The sequence below is a fragment of the Cupressus sempervirens genome, chromosome 11, assembly GCF_028749045.1.
Source record: "Cupressus sempervirens isolate cs-2001-9-10 chromosome 11, ASM2874904v1, whole genome shotgun sequence".
Lineage (NCBI taxonomy): Eukaryota > Viridiplantae > Streptophyta > Pinopsida > Cupressales > Cupressaceae > Cupressus > Cupressus sempervirens.
The window spans coordinates 257751132-257760727 of NC_143128.1; the positions used below are offsets into that span (position 1 = coordinate 257751132).

The window sequence follows — 9596 nt, forward strand, 5'->3', positions numbered from 1 at the left end:
TGTGTAAGCCACTAGGATTATATCTGCAAAAGAGTACAAGTCATTTATCAATTTTGATGCTTGAGTTCTTCCATCAAATGAAATTATATATGAATTGAATCACTGATTCATGATCAGTTGTGTCTCTCCAATATCAAATGGAATACAAAAGGGTTTAGTTAGTAATTACTAATTAATCATTGTTTAACAAGGATTGATCTAAATGTCAATTGTATTTCCAACAATAGCATTTGATATTTATTTGTATAAATCTCAAGTTCATTTTAGATTGAATAAGTAAAATCTATGGTTTGTACTTGGGATTCAATATAGATATATGCATATGAATATGAATATATATATATATATAAAAGACATATATTAATATATGTATATACAATTTGATCTCTGTAATCTAACCATAGCTACACCATCTTCAACATGTAGTAATGATAGAAAGTAAGTAACAACAAAAAGTAGGCCTCAAAAAATGCCTTCTAAAAAACTTTTTTCAATCGATTAAGGATTTTTTAGATTACCTATTGCATACTTTATTTCCCTTATTTTTTTCTTCCATCTCCACTAAAAAATATCATTGCAAAGACATAGATGATAAGGGTACAGAAGGATACATTATATATATTCACTCTTGTATCCTAAATGAATGAATGAATGAATGAATGAATGAATGAGAAGACTAGTTTCTTCTATTTATGGAAATAGGAATGCCACTCATTAAATCCCTTCAACTTTATAAATACGAACCCCACACACTTGTTGCTGCTATTTATGGAAATAGGAATGGATAAGGCATGGTAACTAGTTGACAAAATGTGATGGCATGGACGAGGCTTGGTAACTATAGGAGTCTGCATCTCTCTCATTTATGGGTACTTTGTGATGCATATCTATGCTTGATTTGCTCGAAATAAGTAATCAACTCCTTATTGTTGTTCAAAAGGGAAAAAAAAAATGTTATTTTATGCATGTCAGTCTTATAATTCATCAAAGATCTTCAAACAAATAGCTAGAATTTCACTTTTAAAATGATTCTCATATAGAAATTATCTTTTTGTTGTTTGGAGTCATGTTTTGGAGTAGATCCTTGATATGACCATGCTGTATGAACTTATTGTAGTCAAACTGGACATACCCAGTGGCTGGAGAAAAGTAATGATTAGAGAAAGTAGAAGGAATCAACACAAGAAGAGGTTGATCCTATGATAGCTTCAAAGAAGAGGTGAAGACAATGAGAAGAGATGATTGTAAAAATTAAAGCCTATGTAATGGCGTTTACTGAAAGTTTGGTACTATAAAGAGAAGTATGTTGGTAAGAGAGCTAGGTATGTGTGAACTTAAGAAGCTGAAAATGTTATTAATATTTTGTGTTGAGTGTTAAAATTTTAGTTAAAAAAGAATGGTTGTTTAAAGAAATATTTCTACAAAAAGGAAGATGTGTGACAATTTGTTTAAGATGTGTTATGAAGCTTATAGTTGAAATCACTAGTAAGGAAGTTTGCAGAGAATGCATATGAAGTTGCATGTGTAAGTTGCTGAAAGGAGTAAAGAATTTTTTCTCACTTAAGTCAAAACCATTTGTATGTGATGTAATATGTGATGCAAAAGATGTGTGTGATTGTATAAATAAAAAAAGGGGATTATATTGAAGCTAAAAGTGTTCGTGATGAAAATTGCAAGAAATGACATCAAATTAATTTCAATATACTCCTTTCATAACATTCAAACCAACTTTTGATCACCAACTTCAAAAGACACCATAACATGACTATTCTAATTTTTATTAAGACATGTTTGGATCTCTGCCTTGTGCTAGATTATATCTTTGTGAATGATTTGTTAAGTTTCTTTGTATTCATGCATCATGCTGTAATCAACACATTATTTTGTAATTCGTGAAAGATTTGAGCATAGTAGTTTAATGCTAAAACTCTAAAATGATTTAGCCATGCATTTAGTAGTTTTCTGTATAATAGATGTAACTATGCATTTAAAAGATTTGCATACTTATGAAATGGTACATTACTTCTACTATGGGTCTTATGATGAATGAGATAAATAAGATATAACCCTCTAATCCATGCACCCATGACTTACTATTATTTATGAGGAGTTATCTTGGATCAACTCAAGAATCTCACAAACACATGACACTTTCCTAAGGACCCAAGTAGACTCTAAGGCTCATCACCAAGGCTCTTACTAATGGATGATCCCATACCCAAATAGTTCCTTCAAAGGTTGTTATGTATCCAATGTGAAGTGATCCAAAAGGTTACAAAACCCCAAATACTAGTTGTTTCCCAAACCCAAAATGTGACCTACTAGGACTAGTTATTCATAATTAGCCCTTAATGTTGTTCTACCTCCATTTTCTCTAAAATTTTCCAAAATATCAGAGAAATAAATTGCATATTTGGATACCCATTTGGCTGTAATACAACACATAAAAAATTTAGGCATGGTTGTTTTGGACGGAGTCCTTGTTGTTACACTATGGACCCTATTTTAAGCCAAAAAACACCCACTTTCAAAAAGGAAGTACTCACAGTACCTATCCCCAAACCATGATATTTTAAAAAAATATTCTAATTGGATCCCAAGGGAATAAAGCCTCAATTTGAGCTTATTGGCTGTCTAGACCCAAAATCCCCAAATCACCCTCCAAACCCTTGCCTAAACTATGACTTCTTCAATGTCACCTCTCTAAACACAATATCGACCTGCTGTGAGTTTTTACACCATCTTTTGGACATACCAAACTTATTTAAATCATAAAATATATCCCTCCAATGGCTAGATCTTTGGTTGCTGCTCCATAGCCATGAAAACCATTCTTTTCCCAACCACTTTTAGTGATCACCTATTAGTATTTCTTCCCAATCTACACATTAGTATTTATATATAATATTGTGCATGTTTAAGGATTATCATCTCATAGGAATTAGTGGTTACATCCATGAGACGATCTCCATTTCCATCAAAAACTCAAAACTAATCAAATGAAACCATGAAACACTTCAAGCAAACATCAACTTTTAAGAAAACTCAAAGATCTAAACTTAAATACATCAAATGCTTATCCAAAAACATCTAATACGCTTCGAAGACCTTATGGAATGAAAGGAATTGAAAGAGATTAAACAAAAATGAACAAAATGCTAGCAAAATGGAGTTTTTCAATGCATTTCCTTAACCAATCAGTACAAACTACTTATACAACATTACATTTGTTGCCCCTATGCCTTGCTCAGGCTATATAAGGTGATTTAAAAATTCCACAACCAATTCCATTCAGTCAAGTGTGATTAGAAACTCCTTTAAGACTCTAAACTATCTTTCCTTCCAAATTGCTACCAGCCATTAGGCTTTAAAAATTTAAATTTGCAATTTTATGTTTTACAACTTTCTAATCACTTTAAACCTTAAAAATTTAAATATGGGTCTTAAATGATCCCTTATTATTTCTAAAACTCCTATTAACCCTTTTCTAATTTAATTAACCCCAAATGACACTATTGGCCATCCATTACATTATTTGGTCCTAGGTTCCTTGTCTGACCCCTTAGGACATTTAATCATTCTTGCATTATTAACCATACAATATGCCATTATTAGATCTAACAGATGCCAATTAAATTTAATTGGTTCCTTCATGCCTTCTTCCATGTTGGGAGCCTTCAAGAGGTCTTTGGATTTATGATCTTTGAGGGGTGTAGCTGTGTGATACACCCAACCTCCAAAAGAACTCTTTCCCTAAGAGTGAAATTACTGACCTTGTCTTGAATCCACCAATCCTCCTTGATGGTAGCCTATGTCTTGGCATCATCTTGCCTTGACTCATGGTTATTTGACCTACACACAACTTGTTAGAAACACACAAATATAATGCATCTTTAACATCACTATATGATTGTGATTTTGGACAACCATCTTTTCCTTGCTTGAACTCCTTGTTCTGCAACTCCTTTGGATCATATGGACCAATGACATAACTTAACCTAGTTAACCAATCATAACTCCTTGATTAGCCCTTTATCCTTACTCTACTACAACTTTATTTTCTCTTCCCTTTACAACAGATCCTTGCATTTCTTTGTTAGCCTTCATTGTACTCACCAAGTGAAAAGTCCAAATATGCTTGCCTTGTTACCAACATGTTGTGTTCATCACTCACCCAAGTTGCTCGGTATGGTCTGGGGTCTTCAAATGTCTTCAAATGTAAATTCTCAACCATCTCTAATGAAACCAAGTTATCAAAAGAACCTGAATCAATAATCATCTTGCATATCTTGCATTGACTTAGGCAATTAGTTTTGGAAATTGTAATTTCTTGCTTGTGCTACTACAACCTTTACTCATTTCTCACAATAAGGTGCTTTGCATTGGTATAGGCCCTCACTTCAATGATATTTCCCTTTTACTTATCTTCCTTATTCTCTTCTTCCTTGACACCTTGTGTAATACCAATCCTTTTATCATACCTCCTTGTGTCTTTCTTAGGGCACTTATAGAAGAGATGCCCTTCTTCTCCATAGTTGTAGCATTTCTCATTGAAACTACTACTACCTTTGCTAACACCAATCTTGTTATTGATTCTTTGTGCACTTCTTGCCTCATTGATAGGATATTTACCTTTTTCAAGGTTATTCTTTCCTTGACCTTTATTAGATCTTCTACCCCTACCTCTATTTGATTGATTTCTATCGATACCTTGTCTCTCTTGTCTCCTCTTTATCCTTTCTTCAGCCTTCATTTCTAACTTGTAGGATTCTTCAACTAAGTTAGAATAACTTAAGGCCACTAGATTTCTTAAGGACACTGATCTTATGCTTAGCAAGCAAGCATCCCATTGAGTTGCCAAGAATATTTTATATTTTTACCCCCAACCCATCATTGATAATCGATTTGAAAAATTTTCAATGGGCTCAATTCTTTGCAATGGGTTAACACACCAATGTTGGTGGTTAAAATTTTGTGTTGGTGGTTAATTTGTTTTAAAATAAATCATTGTCATCAAAATTTTGATGCTAACTACTTATTGTCATCAAAATTTCAATGCTAAGTACTCATTTTTAATGATATTTTCAAGGAGGATGGCATTGTTTCTACATAACTCTCGTCAAACATAGGTGTTTCCCAATGTCAAAATTTAGAGATTTTGATGACAACCAATTTAATTTGGATGCCATTTTTTGACACAAATTTGGTCAAAATTTAGGTGCTCCCATTGGTCATTGAACGTTCGACCCAAAAAATAATGATAAAGGAATTTGTCAAAAAATCAACCAATTTGTGTTGAAAAATTTACCCAATGTGCATTGAAAAATATGTAGAATTTTTCTAGTGCTTATTGATATGTCCTACAACCAATATAGATTAATAAAATTTCATAGAATCAACCTATCATAAAGAGAAACATATCGATCGATGCTAAAAACATAAATTATTCCAAATGATATAATATGAAATAATATTAACGAAAAAATGATCAATTATTCAAGGATATATACATAAAATAAACCATCTCCACTAAATGTCCTTTCATCATCACATTATTATAATGCAGGAGGATAATGCAAATTTGAACACGAGCACAATTGTTATCCTCAAAAACTTGAATGTCAAACATGAAAGCATAGATGGAAATGTCTGCATCCTACCATATAATAAAAAATAATGGAAGCTTTGGAAAAAGTTGCATGAGATGTCTTAATAGCTGAGATAGAAGCTCCCATAGTAAACACAAAGCTACATATTCAACACTGATAAGTTATCATGATTATCCTAGTTACCAAATGTTTATTCTAGTTTACAATCTTTTCTTAAACTTGTTTCGATACTATGTTAAGTTTTTGAACCAAAATATAACCAATGCAATAATCATAATCTATAAAAAGAAAACACAAGAAAACCAACCATTGATTTACCCTAGGAAAACTCTCCCACCGAAACAAAAAACCTAACCACACTTGAAAGATTGATTTTTTATTTAGATCTCAAAATAAATACAAATATTCTTTCTCATGATTTGAAGTCTCCAAATAGTCTATCAATAAGGATGCTTTCTTTCTTCTTAAGTATCTTAGTCTCTAATGTAATAAGTTGATTACATATAAAATACTCCAAAAATTAAACATAGTGATCACATACATATCATATATCAGCCTATTAAATAGTTTCATCACTTATACACTTAAGATAGATGAAATCACAATACAAAATCACTATGATATTTTTCAATAGAAGAAAGATGCATTAGTTGAACTTAGTTTTTGATCTATTTTTGATGAATTTAATCATACCACACTCAAACTATTTAGTTTCCCTCAAAATATGAAAAGACCTCCATTACAAAGCTCAAGGCATCTCTTCATTGAATTTAACTTTTGATTCATGACCCAACAACACCAAAAAATTGTTAAGTATATGAAGGCCAACAGACATAATAAATTCTTGCCCTCCAATTAAGACTCTTCAATTCAAAGATTCTTCATTATGTAATGTAATTGGAGCCTTTATATATGCTACTCCTACATTATCTATAATCATCTCTTTTTTACATTAATACAATACTCTATAGTCTAGATGTAGCCACATTTATGGTGAACTAGGTTAAATATTGTGTTCTTTTTCTTCTCGTCTATTCGATTTACATTTGTTGTTTTATTTTCTACTTCAATTCCTTTAAATTGTTATTAGAGCGTAAGTTGTGGAGATTGGAAATGTTAGAGTAAATAATTAATTATTAATTATTTATTCTATTTACTTAAGCTTACTTAGGTAAATGCATTTATTAATTAGTTGTAGTCTAGGAGTTTGTTATAAGTTGTTGACAATACGGGAGTTTGTTCTCTCCTAAGTCATACTTATCCTCTCACCTTGTTCAAAGACTTTCCACCTCATGTGGATGTATGCTTAGTTGTCACACTTATCTCCTAGCATCTTCTAGCTTGTTCCAGAAGATTCTTGGAGCTCTTTATATTCGAGCTCCCTTATTGTATTTCACATCTCATTTTAATATATTGTAAATACATATTTTCTTGTGTTGTAATATCTTTCTCTCTCATGTCCATTTAGAGTTTTTCCCTTGCTCCATGCTCTTCTGTCCTTGGCTTCCCTTTGATAGATTTTTGCATGCAGGTGATCTTGGGTGTCTTTGAAGTTGGATTTCATTAACTCCAACATGGTATCAGAGCCTCCCTACTATTGCTTCGTTGAAGAATTTTGAAGCCATGATTTGGAGGCACAAACCCTAGTTTGTTTGTGCATTTTTTTTTCAAATTAGGGGATCAACAAATTTTTGGAGCACTTTCAACCCAAATGGACATTGCCATTAGATCTAGAAGGCCATTTGCAGTCAGGATTCACATAAAACTTGCTGATTTTGGAGACAGAGCTTCGGGAGGCCAAATTTTTTTAGTTCGAGAGGCCGTACGGACGATTTTGGTGCATTTATTATGATTTAAAAAAAATTGCACCACCGTCGCAGTGCCCAAGCACCACCGTGGGGCTGCCCGTGTGCCACCCAGGCACCACTATCACTAGTAGTGTAGCCGCATGGCAGCCATTGCACAACCGCCGCTTCGCAGCCACCACCGCTCGGCTAATCCTTTGCCCTCTATTGGCGGTGCCTCCATTTTTGGCCGCTTCACCAGTGATTAGTGCCTCCATGCTTGGTTTCGCTGCCCAGAGCTCTGCCCATCTCTGTCACTGCCTACGTCACCACCCGACAGGTCAGCAGTACAGTCACCGATAGCACAGAGCCCGCGTGGATATTTTGTGCCCAATTAGTGTGTTGTGAGGGTGACACGTGGCATGGGTGCCACATGGCACTTTTTCCACGTGGACCTTGCCACGTCACCTGCTGCCATGTGGCTACCACATGGACCTACCATGTGGCATGCCACATGGCATCCTTTTTTGCTGTAACGGATGACAGGTCGTCAAATTTATGCTAGCGAAATGCTGATGTCAACATTGCATTATCATACCTTCTTGCACTCTCCTTCTAGGTCCTTTTTGACCTACTCTCACTTTTTTGGCCATAACTTGAGCATACAGAGGTATTTTTTTGATCTGAAAGAAGTGTCAAAAAGTTGGTTCTAAGATAGAGATATTGGTGTACGTATTTTTAGGTTTTGATGCATTTTTATTGCTCATTTTTTTAGTTGAAGTCCAAAGTTGTGTTTTTGACTCTAACATGCATATCTTTTGTGTCCCATGTTAGTTTTTTGAAAACTTTATATTTTTGGAAAGCTGGTTTTGTGTACTTTTTAGAAATGTGGTCCTTTTTGTTAGTGTTTGGCCCATGCTCTTTTTATCATATTTTTAGCATTTTTTCTATATGGTGGATATCTTGAGTGTTTTAGGCTCAAGGATCATTTTCCTGGCATGGTATCCTTGATTTTGGGCTGTACTATATATTGTTGTAGCTTGTTTTCAATTTTTATCATTATAGCTATCATTTTGAAGCACTTTTATGTATCGCATTGAGATAAAGTGCCACTTTTGCATTCTGGGGGTCATGAACGTTGTTTTTGAGTCAGTTGTACATGCACTATTTTCATAAAGCACCATGGAGGGGATAGTTGTTTGCTATTTTAGGCATTCTCCCTTTATCAAGTAAGTGTCCCTTCCACGACATTAGCCCCATGCAGAGTCAGTTTGATCGTGTCTTTATAGGTGTTTGTACCTCTTCCTCTCTCATTGTTCTTGGTTCATCTGCATGAGACTTTGGCCGACCTTCTTAGTTGCTTGTCATCTCACCCCGTCTGCATTAAGGGGGGGTTATGCTGTTGTTCTAATACATCCTTGGTTTGATGGCTCATTAGTGTGAGCTATGTATTCAATGGTTGATCCTACATACAAGGAAATTGTAGTGGTTGACTACCTATGCATTTTGGTGAGATGGATCATCTACCATATAGACACACTCGGTTCATGCCTTCTTCTTCCATGGAGGTTCTTCAGATTAGCAGTTTTCTTTTTTATGGTAGATTTGTGGCTTCTTCATGCTTCAGTGATGCTCTTCATGATCACTTCTTGTTCCTATTTTAGGGGACATTCCCCTAGTTGGAGGCTTCTTCAGTTCTTCACTAGGTTACCTCTTTTTGGGGGAGGGTTTTTCCCACGTGGTTTTCTCTCTTTCTCCATTTTTAGAGGTTGCATCCTTTGCATTTGTACATGGGTACCTAACATGGCCTTATTGCCGGGACCCATTCTGCATTCTCCATTCATCTTAGTTTTGTGAGCTTAAGGAATTTCCCTAAGTTGCACTTAAGGGGGGGGTGTTAGAGTAAATAACTAATTATTAATTATTTATTCTATTTACTTAAGCTTACTTAAGTAAATGCATTTATTAATTAGTTGTAGTCTAGGAGTTTGTTATAAGTTGTTGAAAATATGGGAGTTTGTTCTCTCCTAAGTCATACTTATCCTCTCACCTTGTTCGAGGACTTTCCACCTCATGTGGATGTATGCTTAGTTGTCACACTTATCTCCTAGCATCTTCTAGCTTGTTCCGGGAGATTCCTGGGGCTCTTTATATTTGGGCTCCCTCATTGTATTTCGCATCTCATTTTAATATATTGTAAATA

At 34.3% G+C, this 9596-nt stretch overlaps 1 pseudogene; it reads right to left on the reverse strand.

Annotated features, from left to right (window-relative positions):
* LOC149529130 (aminopeptidase M1-like) overlaps nt 1-7671 on the reverse strand; it is a 56199-nt pseudogene extending 48528 nt beyond the window's left edge.
* Nucleotides 7672-9596: the final 1925 nt, after the last annotated feature.